Here is a 24,372-nt window from a genome sequence, read left to right on the forward strand (position 1 = left end):
TTGGTATTATTTGATAATGAAAAGAAATTTGAAGGGGGGTGTGGCTTGGAGCCGATGGTAGCGGCCGCTCAAATCGCGAGCTCCGCAGCTGACCCCTTAAAAATCCTGATATACCGCTGGACCAGTTTCTCCACGCCGACGGAACGATAGGGGAAGGGGTCGTGCTTCTACTGGTAGCAATTTAGGAACAAGACCTGCCCCAGACTTCAGGTACCGTACGTCTGAAAGTTGGCCGGTGCGGAGGACGGAGCGGCTCAAGATGGCGACCTTGGCACAGAAACGAAACTTAGAGTGCTGTGGTCCGGCTGCCCGGCTGAACCCAGTGGAGAGCCTAGAGCGGAGGCGGCTCGAGTGGTGCTGGTGTCTGAATACCCGGAGAGTGATTACTGAGGATTAGTCGAGAAGCACCGAGTACCCCGGAACAACAGAGCCTAATCATGGTCAAGCCAAAGGGGAAGAAGGATGGAACTCCACTAATGGCGGAAGGAGATGGGTCAGGTCGGGAAGAGCAAGACGACCCCGAACAGAGTGGAGATCCCCAACTGACGTCTGCGGGAAGAATTTGCAAACGGTGCGGGTCCACGTCGTAACTGCTCAGTGGATAAGGTTCACTGGACTTTGAAGCAATTTTATTTATATACGGGACCTTCCTCACATATCTAAATTATGGAATAATTTAATTCAGATTCCCCGCTGACCGTCCGTGTCTTAGCTTCCTCTTGACTACAAGCACCAAGGAGTTAGCTGTGAAATTGAGTATTTGACTATCATCTTGGCACGCTGATCAGCGTTCCAAAAGTCATTTTTAGGAAACATAGGACGTCCCGCCCTCTGATACTTATTGAAGACGTTTTTGTGACTGCACCACATTCGGTGCCATTGATCCCCTGGTATCTGCACAATTACGATGAAAAAGGTCCTGATGAAGGTGGCCTAAAGCTGCCGAAACGCGCGTAGACCTGCTGCGAGGGCCAAATGTTACACCGTGTGGCCCACACTTTTAGCACTGTCATCCTGCTAATCATAAATTCAGTTCCTTTCTCCATCTTAGTATGAGGTTTGATTGTGGTATGATTGTTAGCACGTGAGTATGTTGATGGATATGGTTGTTACCAAGGGGTAATTTTTACACATTATTTTTGTTGCTTATATTCATGATTTAATTGTATTACTTTTGACTTTCTGATATAAACTGATATATTCTTGTTGTGATTTCTGATTGATAACGGTATTTATATGAATTGAAAAAAAGAAAAAAAGAAAATTTTATATGTTTTTGAATAATTCCAGTACATATCTCGTTTTTGTCACCTGTTTGAGAGATTTACAGATGTACTTACACAATTGAATTATAAGGCCACCGTAGGAACAACCCATACATTTCAGTGATCCCCAACTACAGCGCCAACCGGACAGAATCCTGGCTGCGATAGCAGACTCTTGAGCGGCGCTACAGAAAGACATAGCGCAGGTGGCGACAGGGCTGGGCCTCTTACGTGCCAATCATGGAAAGTTGGTGGACAGGGTCAAGTCGGTGGAAGGAGTGCTCCATGATATCGAGCCTCAGTAGAAAGACCTTAAGGCCGCATTGGCGAATGTGTTGGACTGAGTGGGCGCTCTGGAAAAGCGGGCTGAGGATGCCGAAGAGCGTAATCGTCGAAACAACATCCGTGTGGTGGGCCTACCGGAAAAAGCCTAAGGGACAGACATGCTGCAGTATCTTGAGACTTGGCTTAAGACGGTGGTGGCACCCGAGGGCCTCTCTAATTTCTATTCTCTGGAACGGGCGCATTGGGTCCCGGCCCGACCACCCCAACAGGGCCGACCCCCGAGACCAGTGGTGGCACGGCTGTTGCATTTCCGGGATAGGGACTTGTTGCTGCAGAAAGCACGGGTCGACGGTCCTTATTATGTGGGGAACAGTAAGGTCAACCTATTCCCAGACTACACGTATGAAACGCAACGCCGGCGGGCCTCCTTCCTGGCCGTCAAGAGGGAATTGCGGACTGAGGGTCTACAATACTCCTTATTGTTCCCAGCCAGATTGAGGGTAATTGTGGACGGTAAGACGTACTTTTATGACTCTCCGGATGAGGCTTGTGCTTGGCTGGAGTTGTACAGAGCTGGGAAAGATGGCGGCGACCAGGCGCTGCAGCAGCGGGAGAAACAATTGCCTCAGAGGAAATCGAGGAGGCTTCGCAGTCGACAGAGGGGCCTGAGGAGGCCCTCGCCGAAGCAGACAGAAGCGTAGTGGGTCCTGTTCGGAGACTTTCGGGGGGAGGTGGGATCGTTCAGATTTTTCATTTATCTGGGGCTCGTACTGAGGCGAGAGTTGTGCAGAAGACTGGGCGGCGGCCCGTTGGAACCCGGTCACCCTCAATGCCCTTATGGCGTGCTCACAGCGGCTGCTGGTGGGCTTAGGAGTGTGTTGAAGTGTGTATTGGTTTGGATGGGAACTAGAGGCGCGTTACTCGGTCCTGTTCTGGGGGGGAGGGGAGGAAGGGTTTCTGGGGACTGTTGTTGGGGGGGGGTTGTTGTCCGGTGTGGAAACGGGGAGGCGCTTTGAGATGAGATTACTACTGAGGAGGAATGGGAGATACTGCTGATTTACGCTGTATTACCTGGAATGTGAGGGGCCTACACACTATGACACAACGCCACATGATTCATGCGTATTTGGTCAGCAGGGGGTTCACATAGCAAAGCTCCAGGAGTCCCACTTAACTAAAGAGGAGGGTATTGCACTGCAGAGGAGGTGGCGGGGGCAGGTATATAACACCACATACTCAGGGTTTGCAAGAGGGACTTTGATATGGGTACGAGCTGGGGTCCCTTGTCAGCTTACTCGGCAGACGATTGACCCTGCGGGTAGGTTCGTGGCTATAGAGGGTCGACTTAGGGGCAAGGAGGTGGCATTCTGCAGTCTCTATGCATGCAATGTAGATCAGTTAAGTTTTCTGACACATCTGTCTGGTGCGCTGGGGTCCTACCTTACGAGCACACTGATAATTGGTGGAGATTTCAACTCCATAACAGACGTGGCGCTCGACAGGTCGCACCCGCCACTGGCTGACTCCCCTACACATAGATTGAGTAAAGGCAGGTTGGATTGGCAAACTAGGTGGAACTTGGTGGATGACTGGCGAGTGAAGCACCCGAATGATCGTGATTATTCTTTTTACTCTGGGATGCATGATTTACATGTCCGTCTGGATGCAGTGCTGTGCTCCCCAATGGTGCTACCCTGTGTGATTCGGACTGAGTATCTAGCTAGGACACTCTCCGATCATAACCCGCTGTTGTTTACGTTGCGTTGGATGACTGGGGTATTGTGTATCCCCACGTGGAGGCTCCGCCATGAGACGCTGGAGGACCCGATTTTTCAGAGTGCAGTGAGTGAGGGGATCACCCAGTATTTTGCAGAAAACCCTGGCTCGGCCTCCACGAGGGCGATAGAATGGGATGCTTTCAAGGTGGTGGTCAGGGGAATGTGCATAGGGAAGCATGCGGGAGTGCATAGGGTACTTCTCCAGGACCTGGAACGAGCGGAGACTAAATTACGTAAGGTAGAGTTGAAGCAGCCTGCTCACCCTGAGCTACAGGAGTCGGTTAAGGCGGCGAAGGAAGAGGTTGCTGCGGAAGTAGAAAGGTTGCGCTGCTTTGATTATAGGGCCTATACTACCAGAGTGCATGCGGAGGGAGACAGGGCAGGGACGCTGCTGGCCTGGCTGGCCAACCCGACCAAGCGGGGCTCCTCTATTTTGGCGCTGATTGATGATGACGGGGAGCTGGTGTACACCCAGAATGGGATTCTACAGCGTTTTCTGCGCTACTATGAAGGACTCTATGAGAGTTCGCTTGTGGCGGGAGAACTGGAAATCGGTAGTTTTCTGGGGGGCCTATCACTCCCAGCGTTGGAACCGGAACAGGCGACTCACCTTGGCCGGGATATAGAATTGAGCGAAATTAGAGGTGCGATTAAGCGCATGGCCAGGAATCAAACGGCGGGAGTTGATGGGTTGCCGATAGAGTTTTATTTGACATTTATTGATATATTGGCGCAGAAACTCCTGGCGGTGTATAGGGAAGCAAAGGAACCGGGCAGGTTACCTGCTTCGATGCGGGAAGCCTTAGTGATTCCCCTCTTGAAACCGGGGCAGGAGGGGACGAATCCGGCCTCATACCACCCACTGTCGATGCTGACCACTGATTATAAAATCCTCAGCGGTATATTGGCAGCCCGACTGTTACAGCATATGACCACGTTGATCCACGAGGATCAGGCTGGTTTCATCCCAACAAGGAACACGTCAACGAACATCAGGAGGCTGGTGCGGTTGCTGGAGGAGGCTCAACCGGAGGCTCCACAGCCAATGGTGTTGTCAGTCCATATTGAAAAGGCTTTCAATAGCTTAGAATGGTCCTATTTATACGCTACGACGGAGCGATTTGGCCTCGGCGCTGATTTTCTCGGTTGGACGATAGTGCTCTATGCGTCGGCTGTAGCTAGGGTGCGTATTGGTTCGTTGATCTCCTCACAGTACCCGGTGAATCGGGGCACACGACAGGGATGTTCGTTGTCACCGCTGATGTTCGCCTTGGCTGTAGATCGATTGGCGGTGAAGGTCCGATTGGGGGACCACTCTGGCGGTCTGTGGTGTAGAGGTGATCGGCAGTACATTGTATGCTGATGACCTATTGTTATTCCTTGATAATGCTGGTGAGGCGTTGACGAGAGCGGGGACCTTGCTATCGGATTTCGGTGACCTCTCGGGATTGTGAGTGAATTGGTCGAAAACATGTCTTTTCCTGTTGAAGCAGGGAGAGCCTCAACCAATTATCTATAGAGAGGTGAGGTGGGAGCCCAATTGTATGAGATATCTGGGGGTGCATGTATACCACACAGCAGTAGATATGCTGGAAGGCAATGTGGGACGTGGCTTGCGGGCGTTGAAGAGCAGCATGGCCTTTTGGGCCACGCTCCCCCTGTCCGTGACGGGGCGCGTGGCGCTTTTGAAAATGGTGGCGCTCCCTCGGCTACTTTATTTCTTCAGGACTCTTCCGGTGTGGATCCCGTGCTCGAAGTTTCAATTGTTGAAATCGCTTATAGTAGGTTTCCTATGGGGAACGGGCAGACAACGGGTCGCGCTGGCGACGCTCATTAGGCCCAAGGCTGAGGGTGGTCCGGCAGTCCCGGACTTTGAGTTTTACTATTTGGCGGCCCAGCTTCAGGTTTTAACGCAAGCGGTGGCAATAGAGTTCAGGGGCCCAGAACAGTGGAGAGGCGTGGGCATACCGCGCATGTGCTCTCCTTTATAGTGCTGCAACAAAAACTGGATCTTAAGGGCCTCTCTATGGAGGAAAAGACACTACGGTTGTGCTGGAATCGTTCGCAGCGCAGGGCGGGTGTATTATACCCGTATGCGCCTGAGATCCCGTTGTGAATGGTGACCGCGCTCCCGCACGGCGGTGATTGGACGCCTCTGCTGCTGGAATGGGAGGATGCAGGGATGCATTTATTAGAAGAGTTATATGAGGATGGGGCCCTGTTACCTTATCAGACGTTGCAGGAGAAGTTTGATCTGCAGAGAGGTGGGTTTTTGTTACACGCAGCGCTTATCAGAGCGCTCCAGGTACATTGGCGGGAGGGGCTCGCGGAACCTAGGACGACTTTGGCGTGCCAATATACCATGATGGCCGCCGGGACCTTTAAGACGGTCACGTGTCTTTATTCCAGGATGATTAGCGAGAGTTTGGCGTCCTTGGATGTTTTGAGGGAGCGTTGGGAAGTAGATGTAGGGAAGCCTATCCTCGCCCCGGCTTGGTCTCAAATCATGCGCAGAGCTTGAAAGAGAACTAGGAACGCGAGATTCCAACTGGTTCACTTTTACATTCTTCATAGGGCCTATTTGACGCCAGGGAAGATTCAAAGGTATTTCCAGGTACAGGAAGCGGCGTGCCCTCGCTGTGCGCTGGCGGGTGCAGACCTACTGCATATGCTGTGGTCTTGCCCCAGGATGGGGGATTATTGGAAGGAGGTGGGAGAGACGCTGAATGCTGTCACGGAGCGACAATTGACCTTTGATGTAGCCGTTAGTGTCCTGCATTGGTTCCCACACACGCCGAAAACTAAAATTACTACCAAATTCATAGATATGGGGCTCTTACTGGCAAAACGTGAAATAACGAAACGATGGAAGGCGACGGTGGGTCCCAGCAGCGGGAAGTTGAGAGCAGAGTTTGTAAAGTGGGCGGTTGGGGAAAGTACGCTTCGATATCAGCAGGCCTGGAGGCAGAACAATGATAAAGCGCTGAAGGCAGCCAGGCATGGGAAACACTGGTGCAGGCATTGCAGGATTATCAGTCAGGGGAAGAGTGAGGAGAGATTGCAGGAGTGGTGGGTTACCCGAACTTGGACAGGTATGGCTAGAAGAAGTATAGAGGGCGACTCCTGTTCCTATACGATGGTATGGCTCCGTAGCATAGTACACACCGGCGACATGGGGGGTAAGGGTTTCACTGCACAGGGTGGGGTGAGTTGGGATTGTTAGTAGTATTGGGTTGTCTCTATTGTCGACAATAATAAGATGTAGTGCAGATACCATGATGTTATGTACAGAGGATGACGGGGTTAATTCATGTAACCACGATGGCACTTGACACCCAATTGATGGATATCATGTATATGTATGATGTGTATATAAAACCCAATAAACTACGTTTAAAAAAAAATGAAAAGAAATTTGGAGGACAATGTTACATAACTGGAGTGGGTACTAAATGAACAAAATATTCTAAAGGTAATGTTGGCTAGTATGTTCCCTCTAAAAGTCGTCCCATACATATATTGGACCTTGACTGTGGATTTACACCAGTTCACAACTAAAAATAAGAGACTCAGAATCATAACTGCCAATAGACTTAGGAGAAGATAAATGGATTAGAGTTTTAGGGTGCGCACCCAGCACTGGGCCCAATTCACATTTTAGGCAGGTTCAGCAGAGAAACTTCTTTTAATTTCACATTGGTCTGCCACTAATCCAGCTGGAATGTGTTTAATAGAAGAAGAAGTCTGCTACAGACAGTCTGGAGAATGAAATGCAGGCTTACTACTCTTGTTGAAGGGATGTAAAATAGTTCAGTTACGTTAGTGTATGTGTTAGAAAATATTTTTTTAAACAATGTTTTTTTAAATGTTGTAATATATAAATACAATCACGTGTTTTGCACGTTATATGTGTTAAAATATGTTTTCTTTATATCCACAAGAGGAAAGCCCTAAAAACTCAGGGAAGTCAGGGTAGTGAACAATCCATCCTACCGCAGAACAGTACATCCTACCACAGAACACAGAATACATTGTAACAGAAAATACATCCTAGGCTCAAATTCAGCTTTTTACTACACTTTTCCAGGGATGCAATTCTTTAGAAAAATACATAGAAGTTTGTATTATTTAACATGAATTGTGATCTAATGTTTGTGCACAATATGTCGCACGTATTGAAGAAATGCTAACCATTATCAAACTCTTTCTTCATACCTCTATTAAAAAAAACATGAACAATGTATTAAATTTCTAAAAAAGTATATGATGTTAGACATCTGTACACTTCTATCTTTTAATTATGTAATAATTTCTTTGATAGACACATGTACTCTCACTCCCTAATACTCGGATCACACCATACCTTTCATACAACCACTTTGATACTCAGTTCTTCCACTAATCTGATCTCGGTTATCTACATTTAATTTTATAGCCTGTGATATGAATGAGGAGCAGTATCTAAACACAAAATTCAAAGCCATCCTGTTGTCCGTGAATGTCATATTCCGCTAATGTTGTTTCCGCTTTGCTTTCTCCGGGCTATGGTCTACATAAGGACAGAGGATCAGCCACGAGATCCCAGAAAATGAGGAATGTGAATGTATGTTAATGTTCATTGGAGAGCACCTCCAAGTTACCATTTCTTCACTAGCACTTCAAAGAACTAGGCCTCCACACTGTTCTGCCCATACTGCAACTCACATTAAAGCATTGGAATTTTAAGCAAGACACTTGGATCTGGACTTCAAGCAATCACGTCCACTGTAGCGTGCTACAGTAGAAGAGCCGCTGTCAATTAGCACATGATGCTATAATTGACATGAATGGTTGAAGTGCTTTTGGGCATACCACAGATTGCAGTATAAGGGGAAACTGTGTGGTGTCCTAGAACAGGAAAGCTTTAGTAAGAGGTGTTCCTGGCATGCAGTTGGAGCTGGCATAACTCGCGGGTGGGTAGGAGGCTGGGGGGTCTCACGGGGAGGGAGGGCACACGGGGAGTGGGGTTGGTGGGTTTAATTTAATAATAAATAAATAAATTAAACTTACCTTACCGCCGGCTGGGTCCTGCGTTGTCTCTGGCCTCTCCTGCTCTCCTGCCTCTAGTAGGAACAGGAAGCAGGCAGCCAGGCTCCCAGTCCCACCCCTAAGCCAATCACAACGCTGCCAGCAGCGTTGTGATTGGTCGGGACACCCCCCAGCCAGGGGCTTATGGCCCGGCCATGTTCTCCAAGTAGGCTGCATTGCAACCTGCATGGAGAAGGGCAGAGTGTGCATGACTGGTTTGGTCGGCCTCACAGGGCTGACCAAACCAGTCATGCACACTCAGGAGTGAGCACACCACTCCTTCCCTGCCCAGCCCTGCTCACAGGGCAGCTCCGCCCACCCACCTGCTTGCACCCTAATCCTTCTGCTTTCTCGCAGTGCCAGAAGCAGAAACATGAAATGGTAGTTATTACCATTTTATGTTTCAGTTTCTCGCACTGCGAGAAAGCAGTGGAGTGGTGCTCCTCTGCCCTAGTAGAGGAGCCGCTCCTGCCGGCATGACTGACCATACCCAGGGCCGGCTTTAGGGAGAGTGCGACCGGTACAGCCACACCTTGCCCTGACTTAGGTGATTAATGTTCCTGCTGGAGAGAGGTTGAGTTTTGTCTAGTGGCAATTTTGACTTATCATAAAGTAGGGCAGCGATGTAATGGGCCTGCTGCAAATAACGTGTACCATGCAGATCACAGAACTGAGTGTGAGGGAAATATAAGTAGCTCTAAAGAAATTAAATGTGTGTCTGAGATGGGCCATAGAGAGATGAGGGACACTGCTGGAGGGTGTTAGAGAGGGAATTCATGGAGTCTGTTGCACTGGGCGCCACCAGCACTAAAGCTGGCCCTGACTGGACCCGTCCTTCCCATCTCTCAGGAATGCAACTAACCTGCTGTCTCTTCTTCAAACCAACGTGCTAAAAAGAGGTGTATCTGAAATGTGAATCACTCTTTTCAAGCATTACATGCCTTTCAGAGGTGTGCCTAGTTTGTCACCGACTCTTCCCCCACAAAAATGACCTTTGTAGCGACAGGTCTGAGATGTGACTGATCATGCCGTAGCACTAGCATCCTTTAATTTGTGCGTATGGCATGTAACAAATTATTCTCAAAGTCCTCATGCAGGTCCTCATGCCAGCTTCCCCTGCAACAATTCTCCTGCCCAGCTTGCCCACAGTCCGCTACCCTCTGCTGCCTGTCTACCAGCCGACCTCTGTTTGTGTCTCCTCTGCTCGTTTCGTGCTCTGTTTTGTCCTTTTCTGACCTCTGTTTTGCCTTTTTGATTTGTTTTTATGCCCTCTGTTTTACCCTTTCTGCTCGTTTTTTTGCCCTCTGTTTTGCATTTTCAGCTCGTTTTTCTGCCTTCTGTTTTGCCCTTTTCTGCTCGTCTGTTTTGCCTTTTTATGCTCGTTTTTCTGCCCCCTGTTTTGCCCTCTCTGCCATCTATTTTGCCTTTTCTGCTAATTTTTCTGCCATCTGTTTTGCCTTTTTCTGCTTGCTTCATCCCTCTTCCTGCCGTTTCCTCAAGAATTGGCTTTTGAACTGAGACTTCGCACCCCAACGCTCAGATATGCCCAGGAGCGATAGTGCTGTGCTCTGCAAATGCTGATTGATTGATTGTGCCGATAGATTCTGTATTTCCCTGTTATCTTGGATAGAAGAGCATCTCAAATTGTGATTGGTTTTACCCCAGCCTTCTATGCTTATCAGAGACATGCCTATCATGTGGCTGACTCTTCCCCAGCCTATGATTTCTGAGGCACCGTCATTATATTCTACCAGTCTACCTGTATCCCATCATGATTTGCTATCAGAATTCTGATGCTTAGTATTTCACAACCACACAATGAACTCATAGAGGTTTGTATGTTGTTTACCTCAAAATGGACTGACAGTCCGCTGCTTTTCTTTCAAATAAAACCAAACTGCAGATATTCACATTACTTTTAACCATGCTGGGTGGTCAAAGAAAAACAGAAGATTACTGAAAATGTTTTACCTTATAAGTGCACTCTCCTAAGGGGAGGCGCTAATGGTAGTTGGACTGTGTGATGATAAAGCTCAATACATCATGAATAACAATTAGAATCAACGAATGGCTGATGGTTGTTAAGACTGTCACTTATAGCAACCAATGGCTGAGTTCGGGGTAATTCGATATAGATTACACCAGCTATTTAATACCTAAAATAATCATTCTTCATCTTGAATGGCATCTAGTATAAATTCACTGCGCCAAACTGTGTAAAATGTTGTCTTAGAGAGCGTTCGTTTTCTGTATGGCACAAACAATAACTTAATCGTGAGTATGATGAGGACACTGGAATAAGGATTTTAGAGGCTAGCAGCCCATACATTATGCCCCAGAACAAATTGCATAAATGCTCTAAGAATAACGCAATTGAGTAGATCTTCAACACCCCATCTTAACATAAAATATTAAGATTAGCTGCAGCCATTAGCGAACAAGATGCTGTTATGTATAATTGAATCTAAGGTAATAATAACCTGCTGCACAACCAGAAACCTAACAACATTATTTCTGAAACAAGATGCAGCTCATACACTTTTCTCGTGAGCTAATATTGCAAGCAGTAGATATAGATGACAGCAACAGTGTACCAATATAACTTAAACTATTGGTAGACATTGATATAGCAACCACAGGGAGTACTGTTGAAGGCACTGTGTGGAAATGAACCTTTTGGGCTGAAATCTTGATTCATTTTGTGAAGAGGTGGATCCACTATGTAGAAATAAACACCAAATCCGATGCATGCATATTACAGCATGTGCGACTAATGTCATAGCTTGGTCTCATTTGGGCTCTTTTTAGGTCTCGCCCTGCATAGGCAAAAGATAACTTTAGCTATCGGTTTGGCTTTTCAGCCAAACACGTGCACGGGTTCCATTGCCTTCAATGGCAAGGCATGCACGTGTGGCGATTCTCTAGCGGGAGCGAGCACCGCCATATGGTAGCAATTATCGCTCCCGCAAGTGAATCGCTCAGGCCCCCCCTCCCCCTTCCCCCTTCCCCTGCGAGCTTGTTTCAGGTCGTCGGCAGCTCTCTCTTTTCGTTAGACCACATCCACTCCTAATGAACATTTGCGGCGGGGGAAAAAAACACACCTTGAGAACATTTGAGCCAAAGTGCATCATGACTGCGCAAGCATGAAACCGATATGTTATTACTGTGTGACTGACTTCCCACACACATCAGAATCAGTAGCTAGCTGCCACTGACGATTACCCTGATAGTGCCGATAGACGCACCTGCCAAACCAACGTCAGCATAGAGACATGAGCAGACAGGGACCGCTGAACACACCTGTGCCTCCTTTGCTCGCCTCCCTTTGCTTGCCTGTCCCGACAAAGGCATGGAAATATTCGACATGAAAGAACTCATTTAAAGCATAGACTCTAAAACAGCCAAGGAGATGCCTGCTTTTGAAAGCTTTCCAACAAAATAGGCGAAGGGGTGATCATATTTGTTAGTATCAACAATGCCTATTAACTGATCGTGTGAAGGGGTCCCCCCGCCGCTGCTCCGTCCGGTGACCCTGGACCCTCGCGCTCCGACTCTACTCGTGGGGAGCGCCGGCGATAATACAGGCGGGCCCCCGCGTTGAGCGGTTCTCCTTTTTGCACCAAGGCCGCCATTGTTGGGACCCCCGGGACATCTGTAAAGGCCCGCATTTGTGAACTGTCCCGAGAGTCGCGGAGGGTGGTGAGGAGGCTGAACTTACAAAATGGCTGCCGACGATCTGGGCTGTAGATCTCCTCGTGATGGCGGACTTCGGTTGCTGGACTGCACGGGGGCCCGGACGTGTGCATGTGTATCTACGATTGGAGACGTTCTTGATGCCTTGCGATCCTGGCACGCGTCCCTGGCCCCCGGTGCCCCTGGAAACTCGTTGCGATCCGCCGCCATCTTGGGTGGACGCTTCTTCATGGCCCCCTCTTGCCCCAGTGATGTCGCTGCCTCGCCCCCCTCGGTTGCTACGAGGGTTGCTACCGCTGTTCGTCGACGGATTTGTAGGCCGATGGCTTTGGAACCTCCTGCTCTTCGATGGTTGGAGTTTGGGGACCTGGTTATCGTGCGGAGGCCCGATCCTACCCGGATGCCTGAGAAAAATGGTGGACTGCTGCCTGTTCCCGCCTTGACGAGGTCGCATTTCTATTTTGCAGGAAAACCCCCGCTTTTCCGAACTGTGGAACTGAACTCCTGTCTTTTACTGCCCATGTTGCTATTGCTGAGACATTTGAACTACTTATTTGAACTTTTGTTCACTTGCAGATTGATTGACCTCCCTGGTCTACGTCTTGATCGTAATTTCTTTCCAATGTGTGCTTGCCTCGCGTCGTGTTGCTCACTTCACGTTGTCATGTGGTGGGTGGGAATTGTGGTTAGGAAAGGATTGGGATGAGATGCACGACTCCCGGTGGATTATTGATGCACGGATTCGTGGCGCAGTTGTTTATATTCATGGCGCCGTGGGAGACCACCCCCTGTAAGTTATATGGCGCTTGAGATCTTGTCGTTCTGGGTCACACGTAATATGATTATGGTTAGGCGGAGGCTGTGGCCGACCGTATTTGTTTTCGCCCTCTTGCTCCTCCCTCCCATTTATTTCTTTTGTTTTTATCTCCTTTTTGTCTCTTTATTCCTCTTCTCTCTTTCTCCACTACATTTCGGGTTCCGGTTTAGGGCGACAGGCACGCTGTCTGGAGGGTAGGCCGTAGCCTTCTGCAGGGGTGCAGGGTGGGATGGGTGGGTTGGGTCTTCTTGGATGTTTTATTTTCCTCAGTTCTATGGCCCTTTTGTGTCTCTTTATTGGAGTGCCGCGTCTGTTCTTGCCTTCCGTGGTGTGATTGGGGTGGGGTCTGTAACGTCGCTGTTCTTCTTCTTGTGGCACTGCTGCGTTCCATCGCGACTCCAATACCCTCCTCGTTGCTGTTGTTCCTGCTCTCTTCTGTATTCCTCGCTACGGGACGCTTGTTTCGGCGCGGCACTCTTCTTTAGTCTGTGTTTTCCTTTCCCTTTCTTCCTTCCCTCTCCCCTCTCTTCCCCCCCCCCCTTTTTCTTTTTCACCCAAGGTCAGTATGACGGGCTAGTCTTGGTGCAGTCGCTATTCCGGCCCCTTTGTCCTGGTTCCGATGTGTCATTGGGTGGTGGGTGTCCACAGTTGATAGTAACTGCATATTGATTTGTATTCGCCGCACCTGTTTTTCATACCGATGTAAGCAGTGCTGACACTCCTGAACTGCGGCCTTTTACCCCCTATTTTTGTTGTCAATGGTTTGTTTGGGGAATCCGGATTCTTCTATGTTGTCGCTGAGCCTGTCATGCTCCTTATTGCTATATTATAAAATTAACCTTCTTTGCTCCTGTTTGTTGGCCGTCTAGATCTTCTTTCCTCCCCCCTTTTTAAGATTGTATTGCTCATGCTCCTTTATGATTGCTTCTGTATTGCTTACTCTGGATTTTTCGACCGCTTTTCGTATTGTGGCCGGCCAGTATGGTTGTAGGCCCAGATTTGTATATCCTTCTTGTACAAATAAAGGTTTTCAAAAAAAACAAAAAAACAATGCCTATTAAATGTAATATATTTTTATGACGATGGGACGGTAAGTATTAGAACCATATTGTAATGTATGTTTGGCGTGCTGGGTTTAAATGCATATATTTATTTTCAGCAGCAGCTTTCCAGTGAGCCCCAAACTTAATTAAATAATGCAAACGAGTGCTGCAGCATTTCATTTGCTTCAGTTTACATGTGTTTTGTGTGGACGTTTACGAAGTCCAGGATGATGTTTCGTTCGGGCTCGGTTCAACTTTTTAAATGCTGTTCATTGTCTGGCAATAAAATACACACCCCAGGTTAAGCCCACGTTTTAGGAATTACACGGCTTTACATTACAATCTAAATATCTCATTTTGGGATTAAAACAAATCGTTAGCCAAGCACGATTGATGAACAACAACAACATCTGTCCGCCGTACATCAGTTTATCGCACAGTAACTCACAATCCACAACTTCTTTTCTTAGCAAAAAAGGCCACTTTATTAAGACAGGTGCAAAGTATATTTTCTCAAAAACACATTTTGCAATTATATAATGTAGCAATTCCCCAAGCTTATCTTAACCTATTTACAAAAACATAACCCCCAAGCAAACCCAGAAGAACTGACTCGTGTTGAGAGATCCCCCTCGTTCTCATTTCCTTTCCACGTGACTGTGTACCCCACCTCCCCCCTTGGAGGATGGACAATCCCGCTCAAGACTGCCCACCCCCCCAGAAATTCCGCCTACCAGCTCAAAATGGCTAAAAGAAAACCTGTCTTGTCGTGGCAGAAAAACTTATGACACCTCTGGCAGTAACCAAGGCTAATAAAAAATTAACTACTGACAAAAAATTGTAACAGATGAAAAAAGAGGGAAGGGTGGGTGGGAAAAACTAAATTCCTCTCCTCCCGCCTCCCTCGGGCACAGTTACTGTCCCTCCCCGCCAGCCTTCTATAAATAACCTCCCCCCCCCCCGCGCGCCTACTGCCTCCCTAATTACCCCTGCCTCTGCACCTGGGGTGGCCGCTCTATTGTGCGAAAAATCCCAGGGGGAGACCGGCTCGTGCCCAGCTCCCCCTGGGACCCTCCTCGCACAATAACTCACGATCTACAACTTCTTTTCTTAGCAAAAAAGGCCACTTTATTGAGACAGGTGCAAAGTATATTTTCTCAAAAACACATTTTGAAATTATATGATAAAGCAATTCCCCAAGCTTATCTTAACCTATCTACAAAAACATAACCCCCAATGTTGACCCAAGCAAACCGAGAAGAACTGACTCCTGTTGAGAGATCCCCCTCATTCTCATTTCCTTTCCACGTGACTGTGTACCTCACCTCCGCCCTTGGAGGATGGACAATCCCGCTCAAGACTGCCCACCCCCCCAGAAATTCCGCCATCCAGGAAAACCGAAGAGTTTTCCTGCCCCACCAAGGAGAAAATTATGACATTCTGCTGGAGCACCATATATTCTCTTTCCATGTTTGTGCAGTCAATCCCTTAATTCCAGTAAAGAGTATGCTTGCTCCATCTGTGACAAATGCACCCCGTCCTCACAAAAAGACACCCCTCAGTGCTTTGGATGTCAGAGTGAGATAGAACCTTGACGCCGATGCCCCCACATAAGAGTCCCATGGCTCCATTAAACTTACGTATCGCCTTCTCCAATAGTGTGTAGTTTCTTTCGCCTCTCCAATGCAGCTGCAATATGAATTCAGACCAAATCACCGTGGTGCCCTCCCAGGTAGCCTTGATGCCGGCCAGAACCAGTTACATTAATTTTATCAGAATCAGGCCAGGTAAACCGACGAGATCATTCCCATCGAGGTAAATGCCCAACAAATCCGGAGGGCCCCCCCTAAAAACACATCAGAAACAACATGGGAAACACCCCCCCCCCCAACGCATTTCCCCTTTAACCTTCCATATCACCTCATGGCTAACACTTGAAAGTCCAAGTGTTCTCCCACAACTTTGTTGTGCAGCGGAAACAGCAGCCCACTTTAAAAAGGAGTGTCCTACTATCCAAGTTGTCTTTTTTCAAACTTACAAGCCCTTGAATCTGACCTAGGTAGGAAAACAAATATTAACAAGAGAACAACTGATGCACTGAAAATTATTTCTCAACATAGTTATCGCAACATTTGGATTTCCCTCTCCCAATCCTACGTATGTCTGACCAAGACCACCCCAATCTTGCAGCCTCCGTGGCTGCCCCACTACGGAAGGAGTGTGTACCAAAAACGTAGAGGATTCTCACCCAAACTAATGAGCACCTTCCTCATCTCAGCCAACAGCTGAGCGAAGGGAATCTGTTGCCCCTGTGCACGGCAAAATATAATACCTGAAGTGAAATTTCTAGAAGCTTTGAAGACCTCCCATTCCCCCACAGGACAGCAAAGCCCTACCCCCCTTTTGTTCAAGAAAGACCCCATTTTCCCCTGACCAATTGAACCGTCTTGGAAGCCCTCAACCAAATTCTCAACTTGTGTTCTTCTATAAAAAACGTCATCCTGCCTATTCCTGCCCTATCGCGGAAACCTAGTAACTCAGATGCTCCGAATGTCCCAAAAACAGCCATAAAAACCTAACCTAAACTTGCAACACCCAAACTCATTATAACAGCAAGAAGGCATCTACAACCCCATTGTTTGCAACAAATCTAATGTCACCGGCTGACGTACCAGCTCGCTACCCACCTGTTCCCTACTTTGACCTCCAAGAACCCTTTTCACTAACACCCTTCCCACCGAATCCCTCCCCCACCTTAACTGCGCCAATTTGCCATAAATAGTATGGGGAAAAACCTTTATCTATCAAGTGTAACACAAAACCTAATAAAAACCGTTCATCATCCACCGTCCTCCCCTGATTTGAGCAGAAATTCACACAACAACCTCGAAAATCTCAAATCCTTGGCCTTTGTACATTGATCAAGTCAAACACAGCTATATTATCCATATTGAACAGGACTGGTCCATTCTGGAATTCCTCCCCCCCCACATACAATGCAACAAGTAGAGGAAAGAACTCCAAAAAGGCGATACTGCGACCCTGTTGTAGGCAATGCCCTGGCCAACTTTCCAGCGCACCAACACCCCTTCACAGAATACACCAAAACCTCTTGCACCAGACGCGTCCGGTTAAATCTGAATGTACCCAATCATATCGTCATCCGCAAAAACAAAGATACGCCATTAAAGTCCGCTAGCAAAGTCAACCAGATGACAGATCAGCCCTAGTGGCTGCCGAAATACGCACTTTATGATGAGGGAGACAGGCTCTTGACATGGACATTCCCAGCCTCCTACAAAAGGTTCTCCCAGCCCTGACCACCCTACACTCAAAGTTTAGGTAACCCAACAAGCCTGCACCTTCCTGAGCTCCAATTTACGCTCCTCAATCACAGATGACAAAAGTGCTGAAATCACCAGCCCCTTTCTCCGCCGGTAATCTCTCTACCCTCTCCATAGTGCCAATCTCAAACCCCAATAAAGTCAGTTTTTGTACTAGGACCGTCAGTTTTGTCAGGTGCCGACGGCACACCAAGCTCCTGCACCATAATCTTGAAAGAGTGCAAAGCCTTTGACATTGTCCTGTGGGCTACACACCACTGAACATGAAGTCATCTAAAGAATGACAAAGGAGGTCATGACCACTAATGTAAGCAAAAACGCCACCACAAAAGTGCTGAAAGCTTCAAATAGTGCACACGATACCGCGAAAACACACCATGAAAAAGAACTTTATCGACCGAGAATGCCCCTTGAAAGTGCATGCCTAACAGTTCTAAGGCAGAAGGATGAATGGTAACAGTCGAAAAGCAGACTGTATCTCACTTAATCCAAACCACGCAGCTCACCCAGCTGACCTGACCAACCGCAGCGCAATCTCCATGGAGGAGTAAGAATGCTGCCTCAGTGTTGGGATAGTCTCCCAGGCATTTTGCCAAGAACTCCAACCTAACTGGGGTATGAGCCCTTTGGTACAAAATGGAAAGCCTGACTTCTTCCCCTCTGCCCCCTTACCTTGATGACTAAATCACCGACCTGCAAAAACATTGATGTGAGGAATGGTAGCCACCACATTGGGAGCACTCATAACTGTACCTGCAGAATTGCCTACTGCAAAAACCTTTTTAGAAGTTCCAACGGGCCTCGAACACAGTTATTTGCCCCTTGGCACTAAAACCCCCCCAGACTGGGCAGCGTGATACTGAAAGGGCCGAGAAGATATCAGTGACCCAATTGCAGTATGAGTGGTAGCAGTCGCTGAGACGATGCCATTCATTGTAACCACAACTCTAAGTCCTCATCTCCCCATGATCTGTCATTAACAACACTCATTTGGTTCTAAACTCCGCATCGCATGACAACCAAGCATAACCTCCAAAATAACTCTGAATTTTCTTCATGATATCCAGGTACTTGAACCACTACCTCTCCATCCTGATGCCTCTCACAGTAGATACTAGCATAAAGAAGAAAAGCAGATGTCCAGTTGGCAATTGTTTTAGGGCCCCCTGGGTCTCCTGTCAAGTCCCATACCACCATCTTTGAGCCTTCTTCGGCCTGAATAACGTGATGTAACAGCTTAAAAAACCTCCCCAACAGAATACGCCACATTTTGCTTTTGGTCTTCTCAGATAATTGAGAGTCCAATGGCATACTAATCCCCATGGAAGGCAGTTGCTCGAGAATATTTTTATCTACCTCTACTGTGTCTTTGTCCTCTTTTCCCACTGCTTAGTCTTCTGGAACAGCTTTGGCCGGGTCACCCCCAGCCCTTACCTCCTCCTGAAATATACCTTGATGCCCAGCCGAAGAACATCCGTGCCCAAACCTTTCCCCCCCACCAATTCAAATATACCTGGTGAATTGCTGTGTTCGTCCCCCTGTCGCCCAACTGTCCACCAGCCCATCTTACTTGTATGCAACTGAGATGCTCACTTGTGAAATTCCTGAGGGTTATCCTGTTGTTGAATGACAGATGTAGATCCCCTTCCAATTGCTCGGTACGCACTTGACTTCTGCAAAAAATTAATCACAATGTTTTGCCCAGAGACACCCCTTTTTCCTCAACGAAAATCAAAAACATTATCCCCACAGTCCCCTTCTCTCAATTCTACTTCTTTGAGATCATCACTTCCATCATCATATACCAATGATTCACCCCGTCCCCTAAAATTGTTGCCCCACTTTCCCCAGGCATGTCCCCATCACCAATTCCCTCATCATAAAAAACTGCCAATTAACATTTTTTGTAGCTTTCGCTGTGACTGCATAAGAGGGAAAAAATCCGCTCCAGATCTCCCTCCCTCTAATATCCCCCCTAAATGGAGCTGCAGCATGCTCCCAATGATCCACCCCGTCCCCCAAGAATTTGCCCCGCTTTCCCCTGGCATGTCCCCATTACCAACTCCCCCATCATAAAAAACGTCCAATGAATATTTTGTTGTAGCTTTTGTTTTACCTGCATGAGAGGGAAAATCCGCTCCAGATCTCCATCCCTCTGATATCCCCCCTAAACGGAGCCGCAGCGTGCTCTGTCCGCCACATCCTGATGCCAGTCGCTTTCCCTGTTGATGAAACAGTCACATTGCCCTGCAGGCCACTCAGACCCGACTGTTCCTGTGCACCTGATGGACCCTGCAGTCCCACAGACTTAACACCCTGCACCTCACTGGACGTGTCACCCCTACCCACCCATACCACCTGACCTCCCGCACAGTCCTGGGCGACCCCCTGAATTGGCCCCCCCATGCTCACTACCTGCTGTCCCAACAACATGGCAGGGGCGAACCAACTGCCTTGTAACCTGACCTTTGCCAACCTGCTGCGCAAACCGGGCACCTGCACCACCCACTTGCTGGGACCCAGATAGGCCATTGCACTGCCTCTGCGACATACAGGAACTCAGGCTGCCTCACCACGTCCCCCCGCACCAGGGGCCTGCCCTATTAGAAGCCCTCCCTGGTTTGGACATCCCCCTCCCTGCGGCAAACCTCCAAGGGGGCAAGCAGGCCAAAACTTCACTAGCCAACGCTGGGGAATATTCCTAATGAAACGCTGTGGCAGGGCTCGATAGATATGTATGCCCTTGTACTTTCAGGAGGTTTGCTTCCCAGCCCTGCTGATATCATTGTAAATCCCTGGGGCTGCAGTCACTGTCACTTTCTCAGCTTAAGAGCTGACGCCACCTTGCTCTTTGTACTCCTGCCCCTATTGCTTCTTTTCCCAACAAGAGCCACGTCACTTTCCTCTTGCAACACACCGTCTGCTACCACTTACACTTTGCCCGCTTTAGATACGTGCACAAGTGCCACCACCGCCTACGCAACGACCGTTCTTGTGCTCTTGTGCTCGAGTGTCTGCCATCCACTGCAGCACTATATCTCCCCTTGTATTCTGCACGCTTTTGTACCCTGCACACACGTCACTCCGTCCTCCTGTAATGCACCCCCGCTACCTCTTGTATCCTGTTTACCCACAACCTTCACCTTTGCCTCATGTAACTTGACGTGCGCTTTTTTAATTTGTTCACCTGTAAGTTACTCCAGGGCCGGTCCTAGAACTTTTGGGGCCCCAGGCGAAAGGGAAGATGTGAGGCCCCTCTAATTTGCATGTAACATCACAAGAAGTGACCACAGAAAGTGACATCGCGGGACTATTGATCTTATTTGGCATCACTGAAGAGACCTAACGTGGATATCAGTAACAATGACAAAAAGATAAATATACAAATGAAATAAGTCCATATATTTTCAGACTGTTTTAAATGTATTACATTTGTCACATCAGATGGAAAAGCTAGTTCCAGGTCTTAGAAAGATGGATGTTTTTTCACTCAATGTTAACTGATCGTTTCCAGATGAGTGCTTGATAGAAATTCCAGTTCTGTCTCATAAAGGGGGGAGATCCTGTTGAGGTAATGAGGGGCAGGATCATTCAAAATATAAAATTACACAAAAGCAAACCTCACACATTTCAAAAGTCTCCTTTACCATTTTGTGTCATTATGCTGCCACCTTAGGATGACATTAATACTAAGTAATTTCTTTTAACGTATATCTTCTCACCAGTATACCACACGCACATGCTAAGAGTCGTAGGGCAATCTTTTTTGTGTGTGGGCTCTTTACTTTACTACAAAGCATGCTCGGAAGCACATACAGTCTTAGCCAAATCTTTGTGAATCAGGGTCAAAATCTGAAATTAAGACACGTTATATGACCAAAAATAATGATTTTAGGAGTGTATGTGTGCTGAAATGCTTCTGCAGCACGTCCCTTTTGACTAAGGTGCTTGAAATACATTTAAATCTCAGCTTTTGGCTGATCAACGAAGCAGTCTCAGAGCAGAGACTCTAATAAGTACCTTACAGAGAGACCCGGACATCATATTTTTATTGACTAACTCAATCGATCAATCAGGACACATATAAAGCGCACTACATACCCGTGAGGGTCTCAAGGCGCTGGGGGGGGGGGACGCTGGTACTGATCGAAGAGCCAGGTCTTGAGTAGTCTTCTGAAGGCCAGTAGCTCTTGGGTCTGCCGTAGGTTGGTGAGGAGGGTGTTCCAGGTCTTGGCGGTGTGGTGGGAGAAGGATCTGCCTCCGGCTGTCGTTCTTCGGATGTGGGGGACAGTGGCAAGGGCGAGGGCGAGGTCGGCAGAGCGGAGCTTGAGGGTGGGAGTGTAGCAGCTGAGTCGTCTGTTGAGGTACGCTGGGCCGGTGTCATGGAGGGCTTTGTGTGCGTGGATGAGGAGCTTGAAGGCTATCCTCTTGTCGACGGGGAGCTAGTGTAGGTCTCTCAGGTGGAGAGAGATGTGGCTGCGGCGGGGGATGTCAAGGATCAGACGTGCCGAGGCATTTTGGATGCGTTGCACCTGTCTTAGGAGTTTGGCTGATGCTCCTGCATAGAGGGTGTTACTTTAGTCCAGCCTGCTGTTGACGAGGGCCTGGGTGACTGTTCTTCTTGTTTCAGTGGGGATCCATTTGAAGATCCTGCGTAGCATTCGGAGGGTGTTGAAGCAGGAGGAGGAGATGGAGTTGACCTGCTTAGTCATGGTGAGCGTGGAGTCCAGGATGACCTCCAGGTTGCGTGCATGGTCTATGAGGGTCGGAGCGGTTCCCAGTGCGGTCGGCCACCAGGAGTCGTCCCAGGCCGAAGGGGTGGACCCAAGGATGAGGACCTCCGTCTTGTCCGAGTTCAGCTTCAGTCGGCAGATCCTCATCCAGTCAGCGACAGCCTTCATTCCTTTGTGGAGGTTCCTTTTGACCTTGTGAGGGTCTTTGGTGAGGGAGATGATCAGCTGGGTGTCGTCGGCGTAGGAGATGATGTTGAGGTCGTGTTGACGGGCGACGTGGGTGAGGGGTGCCATGTAGATGTTGAACAGCATCGGGCTGAGGGACAAGCCCTGGGGTACGCCGCAGATGATCTCGGTAGCATTTGAGTGGAAGGGGGGGAAACAGATGCTTTGGGTTCTGCCGGAGAGGAAGGAAGTGGTCAGGTCCAGGGCCTTCCCTTGGATTCCGGCGTTGTGTAGGCAAGTGCGTAGGGTGCGGTGGCAGACTGTGTCGAAGGCGGCTGACAGGTCCAGGAGGAGGAGGGCTGCTGTTTCTCCGTTGTCTAGCAGGGTCCTGATGTCATCTGTGGCGGCGATGAGGGCGGGTTCGGTGCTGTGATTGCTGCGGAAGCCGGACTGGGATGGGTCCAGGATGTTGTTATCTTCGAGGTAGCGGGTCAGCTGTTTGTTGACGATTTTCTCGGTGACCTTAGCCGGAAATGGGAGCAGGTAAATGGGCTGGAAGTTCTTGAGGTCCTTGGGGTCTGCCTTTGGTTTCTTGAGTAAGGCGTTGATCTCGGCGTGTTTCCAGCTTTCTGGGAAGGTTGCTGTCTCGAAGGAGATGTTGATGGCCTTGCGCTGGCTTTGTTGAAGATGTGGTGGAGGCATGGTTCGAGTTTGCTAGGTAGGATCGACAAACAGAAGAAAAAACGTAATCACAAAGCCAACAGCTGGGTTGTTAGTTTGTGGATCTATGGAAGGCTGAGTGGGTTAGTATGAAAATAAGTCGATGATCACGTGAAAGGATGGACGAGGGACTTTGTGAATTCAGGAGTGAATGTTTACATAAAATGATGGAACGGTGACAATGTGTGGATAGAAGAATCGAAGAAAGGGAGCACGTGGATAAATGGTTGAATACATTAAAACAGGACATATACTACAGGAGCACACAAGTGCAAACGTCTCCTGCTTACGGAACAAGCAGAGCATGGGGCCTCAGCACTGTGACCTTCCAGCCCTCACACAATGATTTTTATTACGGGGACTGGAGAAAGAGCAGTGCCAGGCACATGGGCAACGCAACACAGGACACAAGGGGGCGCAGCAGCACACACAGAAGTGCACAGTGCAGGGTCAAAAGAGAAGGGGAGCACAGCACTCTCCATGGATAGGTGGGGAGGTAGAAGCACAGGTTTGGGGCTCAGCTTAGGTTTCCTGCGGTGCGCAGTCCAGGGTTTAAGATGGTGGAGGTTGTTCAGAATCCAAGACAGTGACACATGAGCAACTTTACCAGCACAGCTGCGTATGTGAACCAGATATGAGCACTGACAAATTATTAATCAAGTATCTTCATACATATATGTTGCCTGGAAAGTAACTACTAGACAACTGTACTAACACTGTTATCTAAGGAGTTCCTTTTTACTTAATTGTTTTATCTGCGCATATTGTTGATTGATTTACAGCTGCTTATATTTTCTGTGGAACACTCACCCCAACTTTTACGCCTCACTACTTTCAAAAGTCACCAGCCGCCACTGCTCATTCTAACAATATGTTAGTAAAATAAAAAAGATGCCTGCTGGAGCTGCGGCCATCTCTGAATCCAGTGCATTGTTCATCATTTGGGGGAGTCCATTCTACGTGACTCCTTTCAAGCACACCTGCTGTACTAATTCTAACAGAGGAGAGGTGGTTTCTGGGACATCTCCGACTCTTCAAAAACCAACAGAAGGGAATCACCTTATAAGTAATCATGCAGTGAATCTGCTTCGGGAGAGAGTACCATGGTGGTGCAGGCAGCCGTCCAAATTACTTAATCATCAAGTGCATTAAAAATACACAAGTACTCCTTCTAAATGCGGGATTCTCCATGAGGCTATTCACTCCTATGTAACCATCATCTCTCTCCCCCCCCCCACCAAAAACAAGCATTGGCATAGCCAATAGGTCTCACTTTTGGGACCTTACCTTATAAGTATTTAGTTATGCAGCAGAATACCCTTGGTGCAACAACACCAACTGTTGCATGGCTAAACACTTATAAGGTCCTAATCGCAAGACCTATTGGCTATGCCAATGCTTGTTTAGGTTTTGCCTGCACAGCGCTTGTGCTGTGCTTGTGAAATCTACTGTTTTAAATATC

At 48.2% G+C, this 24,372-nt stretch overlaps 1 protein-coding gene and 1 long non-coding RNA gene across 2 annotated transcripts in view; one reads left to right on the forward strand and one right to left on the reverse strand.

Moving 5' to 3' along the window:
• Positions 1 to 19,530, reverse strand: part of LOC144769880 (uncharacterized) — a 52,686-nt gene extending 33,156 nt beyond the window's left edge. Inside the window, exons 1-2 of the long non-coding RNA XR_013598761.1 lie at positions 19,409 to 19,530; positions 18,886 to 18,965 (exon numbers count right to left, since the gene is read on the reverse strand). This is a non-coding gene — a long non-coding RNA (uncharacterized LOC144769880). The remainder of the gene's footprint in view (positions 1 to 18,885; positions 18,966 to 19,408) is intronic.
• The window catches only part of CARD14 (caspase recruitment domain family member 14), a 630,897-nt gene that overhangs the window by 10,330 nt on the left and 596,195 nt on the right, over positions 1 to 24,372 (forward strand). The gene's annotated exons all lie outside the window — the stretch shown is intronic.

The sequence above is a fragment of the Lissotriton helveticus genome, chromosome 7 (genome assembly GCF_964261635.1).
Source record: "Lissotriton helveticus chromosome 7, aLisHel1.1, whole genome shotgun sequence".
NCBI classification, from domain to species: domain Eukaryota; kingdom Metazoa; phylum Chordata; class Amphibia; order Caudata; family Salamandridae; genus Lissotriton; species Lissotriton helveticus.